Here is a 20,504-nt window from a genome sequence, read left to right on the forward strand (position 1 = left end):
CTGATATTGTGTGTGGTATGATCCCAATTGTTTTATACTTATGAAGGGCTGTTTTATGACCCAGTATGTGATCTATCTTGGAGAATATTTCATGTGCACTTGAGAAGAAAGTATACTCTGTCGCTTTGGGATGCAGAGTTCTAAATATATCTGTCAAGTCCATCTGATCCAATGTATCATTCAGGGCCTCTGTTTCCTTATTGATCCTACGTCTAGATGGTCTATCCATTGTTGTAAGTGGGGTATTAAAGTCCCCTGCAATTACCACATTCTTATCAAAAATGTTGCTTATGATTGTGATTATTTTATATATTTGGGGGCTCCCATATTCAGCACATAGACATTTTTAATTGTTACCTCTTCTGATGGATAGACCCTGTAATTATTATGTAATGCTCTTTTTCATCTCTTGTTTCAGCCTTTAATTTATAGTCTAGTTTGTCTGATATAAGTATGGCTACTACAGCTTTCTTTTGAATTCCAGTAGCATGATAGATAGTTCTCCATCGCCTCACTTTCAATCTGAAGATGTCCTCAGGTCTAACTCGTATAGACAGTAAATAGATGGGTCTTGTTTTTTATCCATTATGATACCCTATGTCTTTTGGTTGGAGCATTTAGTCCATTTACATTCAGTGTTATTATAGAAAGATATGGGTTTAGGGTCATAGTGATGTCTGTAGGTTTCATACTTGTAGTGATGTCTCTGGTACTGTGGTCCTTGCAACATTTCACTCACAGAATCCCCCTTAGGATCTCTTGTAGAGGTGGTTTAATGATGATGAATTCCTTCAGTTTTTGTTTGTATGGGAAAACCTTTATCTCTTCTTCTATTCTGAATGACAGACTTACTGGATAAAGGATTCTCAGCTGCATATTTTTTCTGTTCACCACATTGAAGATTGCCTGCCATTCCTTTCTAGCCTGCCAAGTTTCAGTTCATAGGTCTGCTACTATTCTTTTGTGTCTACCTTTGTAAGTTAGAGCCTATTTATCCCTAGCTGTTTTCAGAATTTTCTCTTTATCCTTGTATCTTGCCAGTTTCACTATGATATGTCATGCAGAAGTTTGATTTCAGTTACGTCTGAAGGGAGAGTTCTGTGCCTCTTGGATTTCAATGCCTTTTCCTTCCTCAGATCAGGGTAGTTCTCAGCTAAGACTTATTCAAGTACACCTTCAGCCCCTTTCTCTCTCTCATTTTCTCCTGGAATTCCTATGATGTGGATATTGTTCCGTTTGATTGCATCACTTAGTTCTCTAATTCTCCTCTCAAACTCCTGGATTTTTTTATCTCACTTCTCAGCTTCCTCTTTTTCCATAATTTTATCTTCTAACTCACCTATTCTTTCCTCTGCCTCTTCAATCCGTGCTATGGCTGCCTCCATTTTATTTTGCACCTCATTTATAGCATTTTTTAGCTCCTCATGACTATTTCTTTGTCCCTTGACCTCTGTAGCAATGGATTCTCTACTATCTATGCTTTTTTCAAGTGCAGTGATTAATTTTATGACTATTATTCTAAATTCTTGTTCCATTATATTGCTTAAATCGATTTTGATCCATTCGTTAGGTGTCACTACTTCCTAGAGTTTCTTTTTAGGAGAATTCTTCAGTTTCATCATTTTTGATAGTTCCTGGGGTGTGTGTTGTGTGTTTGTCATATATAGATTTTATTATGGTGAGTTATATTACCTCTCAACTTAGTTTGTTGAGAATTATTATCATGAACAGATAATACATTTTGTCAAGGGTTTTCTTTGCATTTATTTAGATGTTAATATGATTTTTATCTGTCATTTTGTTAATGTGGTGTGCCTAGTGGATTGATTATAGATATTGAACAATCCTTGAATCCCTAAGTTAAAGCACACTTGATTTTGGTGAATGATCCTTTTAAAATATTGCCAAATTTGGATTGCTTATATTTTCTTAAGAATTTTTTTCATCTATGTTCATCAGGGTTATTGGCCTTTAGTTTTCTTTTTTTGTAGTATCTTTGGATTTGGTGACAGGGTGATTCTGGTTTCATAGATTGTAGTTGGAAGCTTTCCTTTCTATTCTATTTTTTTTTTTTTTGGTGTAATTTGAGGAGAAAAATCCTTCTTTTTTGGTGTAATTTGAGGAGAAAAATCCTTCTTTTTTAGGATTTCATTTTTAAGCAATTTGTACACACAGTGTGGGGCTTGAACCCACAACCCCGAGATCAAGAGTCATAAGCTCCACTGACTGAGCCAGCCAGGCTCCCCTTAGCTCTTCTTTAAATACTTGGTAAAATTCACTTGTGCAACCATCTTCTCCTGGACTTTTTTTGTTGTTTGTTTAGAATTTTATATTACTGATTCAATTTTGTTTCTAGTAATTGGTAACAAAATTTCTATTTCCACTTAATTCAATTTTGTTAGATTGCATGTTTCTAGAAATATATCCATTTCTTGTAGGCTGTTCACTTAGTTGACATATAATTTCTTATAGTAGTCTGTATAGTCCTTTGTATTTCTATAGTATTGGTTGTTATTTCTATTTCCCTTTTTATTTTATTTACTTGGTGTTTCTCCATTTTTCTTGATGAGTCTGGCTAAATGTTTATCATTGTTTCCCTTTTGAAGGAATCAGCTTTTGGTTTCATTGATCTTTTCTAATGTTTCTTTAGTTTCTATTTCATTTATTTCCAATCTGATCTTTTCTTTACAATGTTTTCTTTATTTTTTGAGAGGGTGAGTGTGAGAAATGGAGGGGCAGAGAGAGGGGGACCGAGGATCTGAAACAGTCTTTGCACTGACATGGTGACAGCAGCGAGCCTGATGTGGGGGTTGAATTCACAAACCACTAGACCAAGACCTTAGCTGAAGTCAGACACTTAAGCGACTGAGCCACCCAGGCACCCTTGCACTCTGATCTTTATTATTTCCTATCTTGTAGTAACATTGGGCTTTGTTTTTTGTTCCTTTTTCTAGTTCCTTTAGAGGTAATGTTAGAATGTTGTTGAGTTTTGTTTCTTGAAATAGTTCTGTATTGATATAAATTATCCTCTCACAACTGCTTTTGCTGTGTCCAAAAGATTTTGTACCATTGTGTTTTTATTTTCATTTGTGTGTGTATGTTCATATTATATAATATGTAATATGTAATGTATATATATAATATATATTAAGAATTCCTCTTTAATTTTTTTCATTGAACTATTGGTTCTTTAGTAGCATATAGTTTAGCTTCCACATGTTTTTGTTTTCTCCAGGTTTTTTTCTTACAATTGCTTTTTTTAAAGTTTTTATTTTAATCTCAGTTAGTTATCATTTTAGTTTCAGGTGTACATTGTAGTGATTGAACACATATATATCACCTGGCACTTATCACAAGTGCACTCCTTAATCCTTATCACCTATTTAACCCATCCTTCCACTCCTCACCCCTCTGGTAACCATCAATTTGTTCTCTGTAGTTAAGAGTCTGTTTTTTGGGGCGCCTGGGTGGCTCAGTCGGTTAAGCGGCCGACTTCGGCTCTGGTCATGATCTCGCGTTCTGTGAGTTCGAGCCCTGCTTCGGGCTCTGTGCTGACAGCTAAGAGACTGGAGCCTGTTTCAGATTCTGTGTCTCTCGCTCTCTGATCCTCCCCCGTTCATGCTCTGTCTCTGTCTCAAAAATAAATAAACATTAAAAAAAAGAGTCTGTTTCTTGGTTTGTCCCTATCTCCCTTTTTTCCCTTTGCTGATTTGTTTTGTTTCTCAAGTTCCACATATGAGTGAAATCATATGATATTTGCCTTTTTCTTGCTGACTTATGTCAATTAGCATTATACTCTCTAGCTCCATCCATGTCATTGCAAATGGCAGTATTTAATTCTTTTTCATGGCAGAATGATATTCCATTATACATACATATATATATATATATATATATATATATATATATACACACACACACACACACACATACCAAATCTTCTTTAACCATTTATCCATTGATACTTGAACTCATTCCATAATTTGGCTACTGTAATTAATGATGTTATAAACATAGGAATACGTGTATCCCTTTGAAATACTGTTTTCATATTATTTGGATGAAAATCTAGTAGTGCAATTACTGGATTATAGGGTAGTTTTGTTTTTAATTTTTTGAGGAACTTCCATAGTGCTTTCAAGAGTAGCTGCACCAGTTTGCATTCCCACCAAAAGTGTAAGAAGGTTCCTTTTTCACCACATCCTTGCCAACACTTGTCACTTATTGGGTTTTTTTGTGTGCTTGTTTTTTGTTTGTTTGTTTTGTTTTTATTTTAGTTATTCTGAAAGTGTAAGGTGATACCCCATTGTAAGTTTTTTAAAATTTTTTTAATTTTTTTTTTATTTTATATTTAAGAGAGAGCGAGCAGGGGAGGAGCAGAGAGAGACAGAATCTGAAGCAGTCTCCAGCCTCTGAGCTGTGATGCCGGGCTTGAACTCATGAGCAGTGAGATCATGACTTCAGCTGAAGTTGGATGCTTAACCAACTGAGCCATACAGTCACCCCCCTCAATGTAGTTTTGATTTGAATTTCCCTGATGATGAATGATTTTGAGCATCTTTTCATGTGTCTCTTAGACATCTGTATGTGTTCATTGGCGAAATGTCTTCATGTCTTCTGCCCATTTTTAATTGCATTATTTTTTTTCATATTGGGTTCTATAAGTTCTTTTTATATTTTGGATACTAACCCTTTATCAGATATGTCATTTGCAAATATCTTCTCCCATTCCCAAGGTTGCTTTCAGTTTTGTTTATTTTTTCCTTTGGTATGCAGAAGCTATTTATTTTGTTTCAATCCCAATAGTTTATTTTTGCTTTTATTTCCCTTTCCTAGACATATCTAGGAAAAATGTTATTAAAGCCAGTGTCAGAGAGATTATTGCCTGTGCTCCCTTCTAGAATTTTTATTGTTTCAGGTCTCACATTTGTGTGTTCAGTGTTTCTTTGAATTTATTTTTGTGTATGTTGAAAGTACCCAGTTTCATTCTTTGCCTGTAGCTGTCCAGTTCTCCTAACACAATTTGTGAAACAGCCTGTCTTTTTTCCATGAGATATCTTTTCCTTCTTTGTTGAAGATTAATTAACCATACAATTGTGGGGTTATTTCCCACTTTTCTATTCCATTCCATTGAAGTAAGCATCTATTTTTGTGCCAGTACCCTACTGTTTTTATTACTATAGCTTTCTAATATAACTTGAAGTCTGAAATTGTGATGCCTCCAGCTTTGCTATTCTTCAAGTTTGTTTTGGCTATTTGGGGTCTTTTCTTCTTCCGTATAAATTTTAGGATTTTTGTACTAGTTCTGTGAGTAATGCTGTTGGTATTTTGATAGAGATTGCTTTGAATGTGTAGATTGTATGGGGTAGTATAGAAATTTTAACAATATTTGTTCTTCCAATTCATGAACATGGAATATCTTTCCATTTATTTGTGTCATCTTCAGTTTCTTTCCTCAGTGCTTTATAGTTTTCAGAGTACAGGTCTTTCACCTCTTTGGTAGGTTTATTCCTAGGTATCTTACTGTTTTTCTTGCAATTGTAAATGAGATTATTCTCTTAATTTCCATTTCTGCTGCTTCATTATTAATGTATACCAATGTAACATATTTTTTCACATTGATTTTGTATTTTGTGACTATACTGAATTTATCAATCAGTCTAGTAGTTTTTTGTTGGGTCTTTAGTGTTTTCTATATAGAGTATCCTGTATTATGCAAATAGTGAAAGTTTTACATTTTCCTTGCCAATTCAAATATATTTTGTTTCTTTTTTTTTGTGATTACTGTGCCTAGGACTCCAAGTACTATGTTGAATAAAAGTGGTGAGAGTGGACATCCTTGTCTTTCTGACTTTTTAGGTGTAAGAGCTCTCAGTTTTTTTCCATTTAGTATGATGTTTGCTGTGGGTTTTTCATACATGGTTTTTTTATGTTGAGGTATGTTCCCTCTAAACCTATTTCATTGAGGTTTTTTTTTTTATCATGAATGCATGTTGTATTTTGTCAAATGCTTTTTCTGCATCTATTAAAATGATTATATGTTTTTTATCCTTTCTCTTATTGATGTGATTGATGCAGCACATTGATTGATTTGCAAATCAATTTATGCTCTAATATTTATAGTTTCTTTCCTTCTGCTGGTTTGGGGTTTGTGGGGTTTTTTTTGTTTTTTTTTTTTTTTTTTTTTTTTCTTGCTCCTTTGGGTGTAATGTGGTTGTTTATTTGCAATTTTTCTTCCCTTTTGATACAGACCTGTATTGCTATAGCCTTCCCTTTTAGGACCACTTTCAATACTTTCAATGCATTCCAAAGGTTTTGAACTGTGTGTTCTCATTTTCATTTGTTTCCACCTATTTTTTAAATTTCTTTTTTGATTTCCTGCTTTACCATTCACTGTTTCATAGCAGATTGTTTAACCTCCATGTATCTGTGGTGTTTTCAAAATTTTCCTGTTGTTGACTTCTAGTCATTGTGGTCAGAAAAGGCGCATGGTATGATTTCAATCATTTTGTATTTTTTGAGTCCTGTTTTGTGACTTAATATGTGATCTATTCTGGAGAATGTTACTTGTGCTCTTGAAAAGAATGTGTATTCTTCTGCTTTACAATGGAATGTTCTGAATATATCTGTTAACTCCATCTGGTCCAGTGTGTCATTCAAAGCCACTGTGTCCTTCTTGATTTTCTGTTTGGCTGATCTGTCCATTGTTGTACTTGGGTGTTAAATTCCCCTACAATTATTGTATTACTGTTGTTTAGTTCCTTTTGGTTTGTCATTAACTGTTTTATTTATTTGGGTGGTCCTATGTTGGGTGCATAATTATTTAAAATGGTTATATCTTCTTCTTGGATTGTACCCTTTATTATTATATAGTATCCGTCTTTGTCTATTTATTTATTTATTTATTTATTTATTTATTTATTTCTCTTTACAGACTTTGTTTTAAAGTCTATTTTGTCCAAGTACTGCTACTCTGGCTTTTGACATCCATTTGCCTGGTAAATGTTTCTCCAACCCCTCACTTTCTATTTGCAAATGTCTTTGGTCTGAAATGAATGTTTTGTGGGCAGCATATAAGTCCATCTTATTTTCCTTATCCATTTTGTCACCCTGTGTCTTTTGAATGGAGAGTATAATGCATTTACATTCAAAATAACTTTTGATAAATATGTACTTATTGCCATTTTATTACTTGTCTTTTTTTTTGTTTTTGTAGTTTTTCTGATCCTTTCTTCTCTTTCTGTCTTTCATGGTTTCTTGGTTTTCTATGGTGATAAACCTCGATTTCTTTATTCTTTCCATAACGATTAATTGGTTTTGATTTGTGGTTACCATTATGATTGTATATAACATATGTCTAGAGCAGTGTATATTTAGTTGATGGTCACTTTCATTTGAAAACTTTCTTAACTCCTCTGTCTCTCCACCCCTCACCATTTTAGGTATATGTCATTATATTTTACATCCTTTTATTTTTTGAATCCCTTTACAGAATTACTTATTGTTACTGCGTCTATGTTTCCTTCTTTTCATGCTCTCCCTTGTGGTCTTTCCTTTCCACTCAAAGAATCCCTTTTAATATTTCTTGTAGGGACAGTTTAGTGGTCATTAACTCCTTTAGTGTTTGTTTGAGAAATTATTTTTCTCTCCTTCTACTCAATGATAGCCTTGTTGGATAGCTATTCTTGGCTGTATATTTTTCCCTTTCAACACTTTAAATATATCATGCCTCTCCCTTCTGACTTGTAAAGTTTATGTTGAAAAATTGCTGGTTGCCTTTTGCAGTTTCTTTAGTATGTAACTGTCTTCTGCTAATTTCAAAACTTTTTCTTTATCATTACTTTTTCCATTTTAGTTACTGTGTGTCTTGGTAGATCCCTGTTTCCCTTGAATTTGAATACCCTTTACTTCCTTAGATTAGGGACATTTTCAGTGATTATTTCTTGAAATAAATGCCCTGCCCCCTTTTCTCTGTCCTTTCCTTCTGGGAATGCTATAATGTGAATGTTATGCTTGATAGAGTCAGTGACTTCCCTAAGACTGTTCTAATTTTGCATACTTATTTTTCTATTTGTTTATCTTTATTTACTTTCCATTACTCTGTCTTCTGGGTCATTTATTCATTCCTCTGTTTCTTCCAGCCGCTATTTATTCCATCGGTTGTATTCTTAATTTCATTTATTGTCTTCTTCATCTCTAATTAGTTCTTTTTTATCTTTGTGTTAAGAGTCTCACTGATGTACTCCACTATTTTCTCAAGTTCAGTGAGTATCTTTATGATCATTATTTCAAATTCTTTATCAGGCATGTTACTTATATCCTTTTTGCTTAGGTTTCTTGCAGTGGTTTTGCCCTATTTTTTCATTTGTGACATAGTCTTCTGTCTCCTCATTTTGCCTACCTCTTTGTGTCTGTTTCTGTGTTTTAGGAAAGTCAGCTTTACCTCTTGCTCTTGAAAGTAGTGGTCGGGATGTGCACTTTTAACTAGGTGGCACTTGTCCTCCTCCATAGGGATGCACAGCCACTGTGGAGACTGGGAATGGCCAGAGCCATTGCAAAAACCTCAAGCAGACTGAACGGGCCACAGTGCCATAAGTGCTGGTCCTCTTCCACTGGGGATTCACATTTGCCACAGAGACCTGGGCCAGTTACTCAACACAACATGGTGGTCAGGGGGTGCAATTTTAAGAAGGTGTGCTCATTCTCTGTGGGATATCGATAGACCCAATGTTGGCAAAGTTTGCATGGGTCCTCTGCAGTGGGCATCTATATCACCAGGATTGAGGCAGGTCTGGCTGGGGGTTTGTGCTGTTGGTGTAGGTCAGTTAGGTAGCAAGTGTTGGTGCTTCTCTGGTTCCCCACAGGTGACTGTGCATTTATGATGTTGGGCCAGGGAGGGAAACATTGCCTGCCAACTCCTTTATTCCTGGTGAAGTCCCTCAGTGAACTCTGAGATTAGTAACTAGCTCTCCTTCTTGTAACCCAAGTGCTTTTCAAACTGCTGCTTCCAAGCTGTATCTCCACAGGCTGTTTTTTGTGCTGTTTCTTTAAGGATAGGCGCTTAGCTTCCCATTGCCATCTCAGAGCCAAGCCTGCTGATTTTTTATAGTTCTAGGATTTAATTCCTGCTGGTTGTAAGCACTCACCAAATTTGGCCCCTCTGATTTTCAAAGCTAAATTCTGTGGTGATTTGTCTTCACTTTCTAGGTGCCACAGTGTGCTAGTCTGTTTCTTGCTCCTCTCTGTGCACGCAGCTCCCCCCACCCCCCACCCATCCAGCATTCAGACCTGCAGGGTTTAGGTTCTCACCAAATCTTTGCCTTTCCTATCCTCTTTAATGTGTCCTCTTCTCTACGTTTAGTTGTGGAGTTATTTTGCCAGTCTTTGGGTCCTTTTCTGGGTTTTTTGCCCTGGGCTAAGTGTTATCTAATTGTATCCTTGGGAAGAGGTGAGTTTAGAGTCTTCCTTCTCCACCATATCTCCGTGAAGTCCCTATTGATGGCTTCTTTTATACCCTTTTTTGCTTTAGAATGTTGGTTGCTATGTTATTTTATGTGCAGATGCTCAAAGCTATTTTATTTTCATTCTGAGCATGGCTTTTAGCACTAAAAAGTGTTCTTACTCTCATGTAGTGCTTTTGGGCTTGAAATTTTCTTTGTCTGATATTGATTCCTTTTGCCTAGTAGATATTTGCCCATTCCTAAATATTCCTCTTTTTCATTACTTCCCTTTGGCTGATGTCTCTCCCTTATGTTTTGACCTTTCCTTTCCTAGGAGCAATATATTTCCATGACCTCCTTTTGAAGATCACTTAGAACACTCTTCCAAAAGTGCTCTGGTTTACCGTGTTTTTCAGTATTTTTATACTTTGTGTAGACTTTGTCTTTCTGGTGCTAGTTTTAGATTAATTTTATGCCTCTAGACCCCTTATTTTCTTATGAACATACTTTTTACAGCATTGCACTTTCTCCCTGCAATGGTTTGTGGAGAAGGAATATTAGCGATAGCTCCCTGGGATTTGGTGTCCATTTTTCTACTTTCAGGTGATTTGGAATTTGGCTATTCTCTATGTATTTGTTATGTGGGGTACATGGCTTTGTGTAGCCCTGTTTTTTTCTGGTGGTTGCATGTTGTTTTATGGAGTATGTGTAGGGAGATGTAGATTTACATGTCCAGCATTACCTTGACATAAGCATTTTCTCATATAGTTAAAAATACTTTGTAAATAATTGAATGGCTACATAATATTGTGGTAAATAAAAGAACCAATGTTTATCAAATCATTTCCTTCCTTTTGAGCATTCAACTTGCTTCCTTTTTTTGTGATGACATATTTGTAGAATAAATTGTAATGTATACTTTGGGTAGATTTGCTGAAGTAGAATTATTGCTCTAGGGTTATAAATGTTATTAATAATCTTTCTATAATTTGAATCTAAGAGAACCAGTAGGCCACAGATGGATTTACTTTAAGCTGATAAGGTAGTTTCCACCTTTTTATGAGGTCACACCCCTCTTTCCTACATATACAACAGGATCCAGGTCTGAAATAGTTGGGAGGCACCAGTGTGGCTATTTTTGGAGTTTATAACCAGTATCTCTGCCAATTAATGGAAATTGTGCCATTACTAATTATTAAGTATTTGAACATGTTCCCCTGCCATAGTTTATATAACATTTGTTCTTCTACAGGTGGATTTTCTTTTTATCACTGCACTGGTGACACACGCATCTTATATACAGCAACAATAAAAGAACAAGTGACCTTTCTTTTAGCTATTCTTTAGTCTGGCATTTCTGGGTTTTATATGAGGATGAGTAAGATCCTAAAATACAGCTATCAAAACTGTAACTTCATGAAACTGATCAATTCTCACATTAGTAATTGCTGCTTTTCAGCTAGCATCAGAGCCTGATGGGCTCATTTCTGACTACACTTTCTATTAATCACGTCTGTTGCATCATCTCACTTGATCAGTTTTATCAACTATAAGCCATCAAAACTGATCTTACTATTTATGCAACCAGGATTTTCACAGTAATATATTATTAACTTTTATTTTTAATTAATTGGGACACTCTGGCATAACTCATGTGTTTCAGAAGAACCATTGTAACTTTCTTGCTGTTATGGGTTGTTGAGTTTTTTGTTTTTGTTTTGGATTTGGTTTTGGTTTTGTTGTTGTTGTTTTGCCTCTACATGTAACAAAAGATCATGGTACTCATTTGAAGTGTTGGTTAGAACTTTGTTCAAGATATTGCTATGATTATTTTTACTCCCAATCTGATTATCTATCACATTACATGACAGAAAGCCAGCCTCAGCCTACAATCATCTTTGAGAAATTGTTATTAAGCAAACAAATGAACAAACAAATTCATAGGTCTAATTCTAGATTCAATGATTCGGTCTCTTGAGATCCAGGGATCAACATTTTTGCAAGGCTCCCCAATAAAATTTGTTGCAGTTTGGCACCTTACTATAGGCTCATTTTGAGAATGCATACTTTCATTTTAGTGCATGCTCCACATCAAGTCATGACCCCAGTACAGGTCTCAAGTGGTCATCTCTATTCCAGTTTCTAGAACTTGACACCTTTGCAATATACCCATAGTATGCTCCAGGGTGCATTCAAAACTTTATTTTCTAGCATGCTCAAAAAGTCATTCCCTAACTAAGTATATTGTTCCATTATGAGATAGGGATCTAACTTTTCCCCTAAAGAGTTAATTTTTTTAAAATTCCATGTGTTGAACACATCTTATTAACTAATTTATAATTCTGTTTTTATTGTGTGTTAGGTTGTTATATTTACATGATTTTTTTTCCTGGAATTTTCATTTTTTCTACTTGTATGACTGTTCTTATACTAGTATGATCTTGCTACAATTGTAGCATCACTAATCATTTTCTTATCAAGTAACACAAATTCTCATTTATTCTTTTTTGAAGGAATTATTTTAGTCGTTTGTCTTAGTTCATTGTCTTGTGTAAACTTTAGCATGTTCCAGGAAACTTTAGCATCTTCCTTATCCATAGAACACTTATACAACTCAACACCAAAAGAGCAAACTATGGAATTAAAAATGGGCAGAGGAAGTAAATAGACATTTTTTTTTCCTAAAGAAGATATACAGATGGCCAACAGACATGAAAAGATGCTCCACACCACTAATCATCAGGGAAATGCAAATAAGTACCACAATAAGGTATAACATTATACCTGTTAGAATGGCTAAAATAAAAAAGACAAGAAATAACAAATGTTGGTGAGGATGTGGAGACAAAGGAACCCTCCTCATACACTGTTGGTGGGAATGCAAATTGGTACAGCCACTGTGGAAAATAGTATGGAGATTTCTCAAAAAAATTAAAAATGGGGTTAGACTTTTAAGTTGATTCTGGAAAGAGTTAATTTTGGGGGCTCTAGTGATGGAATGAATGTGTTCTACATGTAACAAGGACACAGATTCTGAGGAACCAGAGGTGGAATGCTATGGTTTGAATATGTCCCCCTAAAATTCATGTTGAATCTTAACCCCCCAAAGTGATAGTATTTGGAGTTGAGCATTTGGGATGTGATTAGTACTCTTATAAGAGACTCCAGAGAGATCCTTGTCCCTTCCGCCATGTGAGGGCACATTGGATAGTTTGTGGGCTGCAGCTTCGAAGAGGGTCTTATTGACCTGACCAGACCATATATCCTGATTTTGGACTTCCAGCCTCCAGAACAGTGAAAATAGCTTTATGTCATTTATCAGCTACCCAGTCTATGGTAATTTGTTATAGTAGCCTGAACTAAGACACTCATTTTCTTCCTTGATTACTATAGAATTATAATGAGTTTGAAGTTGGATAGTGTCACTCTTCAGACTTTATTTTTCTCCCCCATTATTACATTGCCTATTCTGTATCTATTGTGTTTTCATATAAACTTTCATGTCACTTATTGATGTCCATAAATTAACTTGCTTGGATTTTATTTATATTTCATTTAATAAATAAAATCATTGGAAAGCTGGGAAGAAAGACATATTGAGTCTTCCTATCCATGTATATGGACTATCTGCCCATTTATTTAGATCTGTATTTTATCAAGATTTTGCAGTCTTCATATAGATCTTGCACATCTCTTATTGTATTTATACCTAAGTTTTTCATTTTATGGTGCTAACATAAATGGCATTATGTATTTAATTTCATATTCAAATTGTTTATTGTTGGTATATGAGAAGGCAGTTGACTTTTGCTTATTAACCTTGTATCCTGCAGTTTTTCTATAATTTTTCATTACTTCCAGGATTTTTGTTGTTCCTTTTTTTTCAGATTCATTTCATTTTATTATTTTTTTAAATTTAAATCTAAGTTAGTTAACATATAGTATAATAATGATTTTAGGAATAGAATTTACTAATTCATTACATATAACACCCAGTGCTCAATCCAACAAGTGTCCTCCTTAATGCCCCTTGTCCATTTAGCCCATCCCCGTATCCGTAACCCCTTTAGCAGCCTCAGTTTGTTCTCTGTTTTTAGCAGTCTTTTATGGTTTGCCTCCTTCTCTGTTTTTTTTATTCCATTACTTAATGTTCATCTTTTGTGTATTTTAAATTCCACATATGAGTGAAATTGTGTATTTGTCTTTCTCTGACTGAGTTATTTTGCTTAGCATAATGCACTACTTCCATCCATATTGTTGCTAAAGGCAAAATTTTATTCTTTGTCATCGCCAAGTCAAATTCCATTGTGTATATATATACCACATCTACTTTATCCATTCATCAGTCGATGGACATTTGGGCCCTTTCCACACTTTGATTCTTGCTGATAGTGCTGCTATAAACACTGCGGTGCATGTGCCCTTCAAAACAGCAGTCCTATAACCTTTGGATAAATACCTAGTAGTGTAATTGCTAGGTCATAGGGTAGTTCTATCTTTAATTTTTTGAGGAATCTCTATACTATTTTCCAGGGTAGCTGCACCAGTTTGCATTCCCACCAGCAGTGTGAAAGGTTTACTCTTTCTCCACATCCTCACCAACATCTGTTGTTGTCTGAGTTGTTAATGTTAGCCATTCTGACAGGTGTGAGGTGGTATCTCATTGTGGTTTTGATTTCCCTGCTGATGAGTGATGTTGAGCATCTTTTCATGTGTCTGTTAGGCATCTGGATGTCTTCTTTGGAAAAGTGTCTATTTTAGTCTTTTGCCCCTTCTTCACTGGATTATTTGGTTTTTTTTGGGTGTTGAGTTTGATAAGTTCATTATAGATTTGGGTACTAACACTTTTTCTGATATGTCATTTGTCATATGTCATTTGTCTTCTCCCATTCCATTGGTTGCCTTTTAGTTTTGCTGATTGTTTGCTTTGCTGTGCAGAAACTTTTTATCTTGAAGAGGTCCCAATAGTTCATTTTTTGCTTTTATTGACCTTGCCTTGGAGACATGTCAAGTAAGAAATTGCTGTGGCTGATGTCAAAGATGTTGCCTGTTTTCTCCTCTTGGATTTTGATGGCTTCTTGTCTTCCACTTTGGTCTTTCATCCATTTTGAGTTTATTTTTGTGTATGGTTTAAGAAAGTGGTCCAGATTCATTCTTCTGCATGTCATTATCCAAGTTTTCCAGCACCATTTCCTGAAGACACTTGCCTTTTTTCCATTGAATATTCTTTCCTGTTTTATCAAAATTAGTTGGCAATACATTTGTGGGTCTATTTCTGGGTCCTCTATTCCGTTCCATTGATCTGTGTGTCTGTTTTTGTGCCAGGACCATAGTGTCTTGATGATTACAGCTTTGTAATAGAGCTTGAGGTCCATAAATGTGATACCTCCAGCTTTGGTTTTTTTTTTTTTTTTCAGGATTGCTTTGGCTATTCGGGGTCTTTTCTGGTTCCATACAAATTTTAGGATTATTTGTTCTAGCTCTGTGAAGAATGCTGGTATTATTTTGATAAGATTGCATTGAGTGTGTAGATTGCTTTGGGCAATACCAACATTTTAACAATATTTTTCCAATTCATGAGCATGGTATGTTTTTCCATTTTTTGTGTGTCTTCTTCAATTTCTTTCATAAACTTTCTATAGTTTTCAGTGTATAGATTTTTCACCTCTTTGGTTAGGTTTATTCCTAGGCATTTTATGTTTTTTGGTGCAATTGTAAATGGGATTGATTCCTTGATTTCTCTTTCTGTCGCTTCACTGTTGGTGTATAGGATTTCAACTGATTTCTGTACATTGATTTTATATCCCGTGACTTTGCTGAATCCATGTATCAGTTATAGCAGTTTTTGGTGGAGTCTTTTGGGTTTTCCACATAAGAGTATCTTGTCATCTATGAAGAGTGAAAGTTTGACTTCCTCCTTGCCAATTCTGATGCATTTTATTTCTTTGTATTGTCTAATTCCTGAGGCTGAGACTTCCAACATTATGCTGAATAAGAGTGGTCAGAGTGGACATCCTAGTCGTGTTCCTGACATTGGGAGGAAACCTCTGTTTTTTTTCGCATTGACAATGATATTAGTAGTAGGTCTTTCGTATATGACCTTTATGATGTTGAGGTATGATCCTTCTATCCCTACTTTCTTGAGGGTTTTTATCAAGAAAGGATGCTGTATTTTGTCAGATCCTTCCTCTGCATCTATTGAGAGGATCATATGGTTGTTATCCTATCTTTTGTCAAGGTGATGTATCACATTGATTGATTTTCAAATATTGAACCATCCCTGTGTCCAAAGAATAAATCCCACTTGATCCTGGTGAATAATTATTTTAATGTATTGTTGGATCCAGTTTGCTCATATCTTGTTGAGAATTTTTGCATGTTCAACAGGAAATTGGTTTCTAGTTCTCCTTTTTAGTGATATCTTTGTTATTGGAATCAAGGTAATGCTGGTCTCATAGAATCAGTTTGGAAGTTTTACTTCCATTTCTACTTTTTTTGGAACATATTCAAAAGAATAGGTGTTAACTCTTCTTTAAATGTTTTATAGAATTCCTCTGGAAAGCCATCTGGACGTGAACTCTTGTTGGGATATTTTTGATTACTAATTCAATTTATTTACTGGTTATGAGTCTGTTCAAAATTTCTATTTCTAGTTTCAGTTTTGGTAGTTTATATGTTTCTAGTAATTTGTCCATTTCTTCCAGATTGCCCAATTTGTTGGCATATAATTGCTCATAATATTCTCTTATTATTGTTTGTGTTTCTGTGGTGTTCATTGTGATGTCTCCTCTTTCATTCATGATTATATTTATTTGAGTTCTTACTTTTTTTCCTTACAGAAAGGGCTTTTTTCAACCCCAGCTAGTATTCTTATTATCATGGTTGTAAATTGTAGTTCAAACATCTTGCCTATATCTGTGTTGATTAAGACCCTGGCTGTCATTTCTTCTTGTTCTTTTCTGGGGGTAAATTACATCATTTTGTCACTTTGGAGGAAGAAAAAAAATTAATAAAATTAAAATTAAAAAATTAAAAACCAACCACAAAATCAAATAAAAGAAACTAGATCATTGGTGTATTTTGTTCTGCTTGTTGTAATAAGCTTGATAGAATAGAGAAAAAATGGAAAGAAAGGAAAAAAAGGTAAGAAAAATTTAAAAATTAAAAAATATATGATAAAAGAATAAAATGAAATAAAATGAATAGAATAAAATATAATAAAGTAAAAGATAATTTTAAAAATTAAGAAAAAGAAAATAAAAAATAATTTTTTCTCTTTCTGTATCCAAGATAAAGGAAGAAAAAAACACAACTTAAACAAAAACAGAAGCAAAATACCGAACTAAAAAATGAGCCAGTAAACAGAATGAAACTTGAATGAAGTTACATCCACTTTCCCCTAGAACTGACACTATCAAGCACTCTATAGTCCATGTTCATACACTAAGCAGATGGAGGGACTTATGTTGGTCTTCTAGGGTATTGTGCTTGGAGGGTGCAGTTGGGTGGAGGTTGGTGTAATGGCTCTGTTCTCCACTAGGTGGCACTGCATATCTTACTGGGGTGGATCAGTGTGGTGCACATATGAGTGAGCATGAATGCGCATGCTCATGCTCGAGAAAGGTGGAAACGTCTTCACCCAATTCCCTAGTCTCTGGCCCAGGGACTTTACGCTCTCACTGACTCATGATTTACCATCCTTCCTTTGTATCAGGTCTCTGTCCACTCCCTGTCTCTACCCTGTCCATGTCCAAGCCATCCACCTGCAAGGTGGCACCTCCCTCCAGAGTTTTATCTTAGATGGGGCTGTGTTTCAAACCCCACACTTCAGAGACCCCTGTGGCTTGAACCCACACTGACTCTCTGGCAGAGGGTCTCACTGAGCAATGGCCAGTGATGCTGGCTTACCCCAGAGAATGTTCATGCAATCACGCAGTGGCAGAGATTCAGAGACTGTGGTGAATCACAACACACAGGTTGTGCCAGGTTTCACAGTATCCTGGCATCTATGTCCCAGTACCAGCAAACATGGATGCTCTCGGGGTCTCCTGGGACCTTTACGTGTGGCAAAGCTGTATGGTTTCTACCAAAGGGTTCTCTAAGCAGGGGAAACAGTTCTCCCCATGTGGCACACGGACCTCTCAGACCCCTCTGCTTGTTCCCGGAGATTTGCCCTATTTCCTCATTAGGGTACTGCCAGGCACTGAGCTCCAGAACTTCAGACTCTGACCTCCACTGTTTATAGAATCCTGGTGGTATTGAAACCTTCTCCTTTCTTCCTGTCAGTGGTTTTGGGGAACAGATTTCTTGTTTTCATCCCCTGTGAGTGTTTTCACTCTTTCTCTCTCTTTCTGTTCAGCAGCTTTCAGGGGAGTGTTTTTCCTGCACTCTCCTTATGTGCTTCACTCTCCCCCTTTCTCTGTTGTCTCTCTGCAAAAACAGTTCCCTACCCTCCAAGGCTTTTCTGTCCCCTAGTTCAACTCTCCTCTCCGCACTCTGTACCTGCCAAGTTCTGTGGTTCAAGTTTTGCAGATTTTTGTGTTTAATACTCAGATCAGTTTCCAAGGTGTGCAAAAATGGTTTGGTGCTGATCTAGCTGTGTTTCAGGTATGAGACAAGGTAAGGGTTTCCATGCTTCTTCGCTATCTTCTCTTCTCCCTGGATTTTTGTTGTTCTTGTTAACTGTTTGGGATGTTCTGCATAGACAGTCATTATATCTGTAACAAAGGCAATTTTCATTTTTCCTTCCCAAACTGTATACCTTATACTCCCTTTTCTTATTTTATTAACTAAGATTTCCAGTTTGATGTTTAATAGGAGTGGTGAGAGAGGACATCTTTGCTTTGTTCCTGATCTTTGGAGAAAAGCATTCTATCTTTCACTGTTAAGTATATGTTAGCTTCCTGTTTTTTGTAGATGCTCTTTATCAAATTGAGTTCATTTCTATCACTAGTTTCCTGATGGTTTTTTATTGTGAATGAGTATTGCATTTTTCAAATGCTTTTTCTGCATCTATTAATACAATCATATGCTTACTCTAAAGAAGAACTAACCTATTGATGTGATGAATTACAGTAATTGATTTTTGAAAATTGAATCAGCGTTACATACCTGCAATTAATCCCACTTGTTCATGGGTTTTATACTATGTTGTATTCTATTTGTTAATATTTAATTCAGGATTTTGCATTTTCATGAGAGATATTTCATTTGTTGTTTTCCTTCATCACAATGACTTTTGTGGTTTTGGTATTCAAGTAATGCTGGTCTCAAAGAATGATTTAGGAAATATTCCCTTTGCTTCTATTTTCTGGAAAACATTATATAGGAATGATATTTTTTTTTTTTCATTAAATGTTTTGGCAGATTTACCAGGGAATCCCTCTGGACCCGGTGGTTTCTGTTTTAGCATGTAATTCATTTCTGACTCAGTTTTTTTTTTTTTTTTAATAGCTACCAATCTATTCAGATTGTCTATATCCTTATGTTTGTATTTTGGTAAATTTCATCTTTGTAGGAACTGGTCCATTTCATCAAGATTATCAAATTTATAGGCATAGAACTATTCATAATATTTCTCTATTTTTTCTTTCAATGTCCACAGGATCAGTAGTTGATTATCTCTCTTCTGATATTAGTTATTTATGTCTTCTCTTTTTTTCTAAATTAAACTGGCTAGAGGTTTACCTTTATTTTGAATTTTTTCAAAGAGCCATCTTTTGGTTTTATTGATTTTCTCTATTGATTTCCTATTTCAATTTCATGGATTTTTACTCTAACTTTTATTATTTCTTTCCTTCTGCTTCCTTTGGGGTTGCTCTTCTTTTTGTAGTTTCATAAGGTGGAAGTTGAGGTGATTCATTTTAGCTCATCCCTCTTTTTTTAAATATATGCATTCAGTGCTATGTATTTCCTTAAAGCATTGCTTTTGCTACACCCCACAAATTTTTATAACTTGTATTTGTATTTTCCTTTCACTTGAAATATTTTAAAATTTCTCTTGAGATTTATTTTTTGACTCACCTAAATAACTTGAATTGTGTTGTTTAATCTCCATGAATTTGGGGATTTTTCAGGTATCTTACTGTTATTGATTTCTAGTTTAATTTCATTTTCTGAGAGCATATTTTATGTGATTTCTGTTCTAAATATGTTCAGGTATGTTTTTTTGCCCTGACTGTGGTCTGTCTTGGTGAATGTTCTATACGGACTTGAGAAGAATGTTTATCCTGCTATTGTTAGATGAAGTAGTCTACAAATGTCTATTAGGTCCAAATGGTCAGTGGTCTTATTTAGTTCAATTGTATACTTTCCAACTTTCTGCCTATTGCGTCTGTCTGAAGGAGGTGTGTTGAAGTCTTTAGCGATAATAGTAGATTCATTTTCTTGCAGTTTTATCAGTTTTTGCCTCACATATTTGGATACTTTGTTGTTGGATGCATACCTGTTAAGAAATGTTCAGTCTTCCTTGAGAATCGCTCCTTTTTATGTTATGCCCCTCTTTATACCTTATAATTTTTCTTGATCTGAAGTCTGCATTGTTTGAAATGAATACAGCTACTCCAGCTTTCTTTTGATTATTGTTAGTATGACATACCTGTTTCTATCCATTAATTTTTAATCTATATGTGTCTTTATATTTAAAGTTGGTTTCTTGTAGACAATATATAATTGAGTCTTGTTTTTTAATACACTCTTGACAGTCTATATCTTGTAATTAACATATTTGTACCACTTATATTTAAAGTTATTATTGATATAGCTGGATTAGTATCTACCATATTTGTTACGGTTTTCTATTCATTGTCTTTCTTATTTGCTTATTTTTTGTCTCCCACTCTTTTTCTTCCTTCTCTGGGTTTAACTGAGTACTTTGTATGATTTCTCTTCTGTTAGCATATCAATTATATTTTTTTAAAAACTTTTTTTTTAGTGGTTGCCCTTATATTTTTAATATACATTCATGTTATTCAGATCCTCTCTCAAATAACACTATGCTACTACACAAGTAGTGCCAGTAACTTATGACAAAGTATTATTCTTAATTACTGTCTCTAATCCTCA

General features: G+C 35.0%; 1 protein-coding gene across 8 annotated transcripts in view; it reads left to right on the plus strand.

Moving 5' to 3' along the window:
- OPHN1 (oligophrenin 1) overlaps window positions 1-20,504 on the plus strand; it is a 600,363-nt gene that overhangs the window by 399,659 nt on the left and 180,200 nt on the right. The gene's annotated exons all lie outside the window — the stretch shown is intronic.

The sequence above is a fragment of the Panthera onca genome, chromosome X, assembly GCF_046562875.1.
Source record: "Panthera onca isolate mPanOnc1 chromosome X, mPanOnc1 haplotype 2, whole genome shotgun sequence".
In the NCBI taxonomy this organism is placed as follows: domain Eukaryota; kingdom Metazoa; phylum Chordata; class Mammalia; order Carnivora; family Felidae; genus Panthera; species Panthera onca.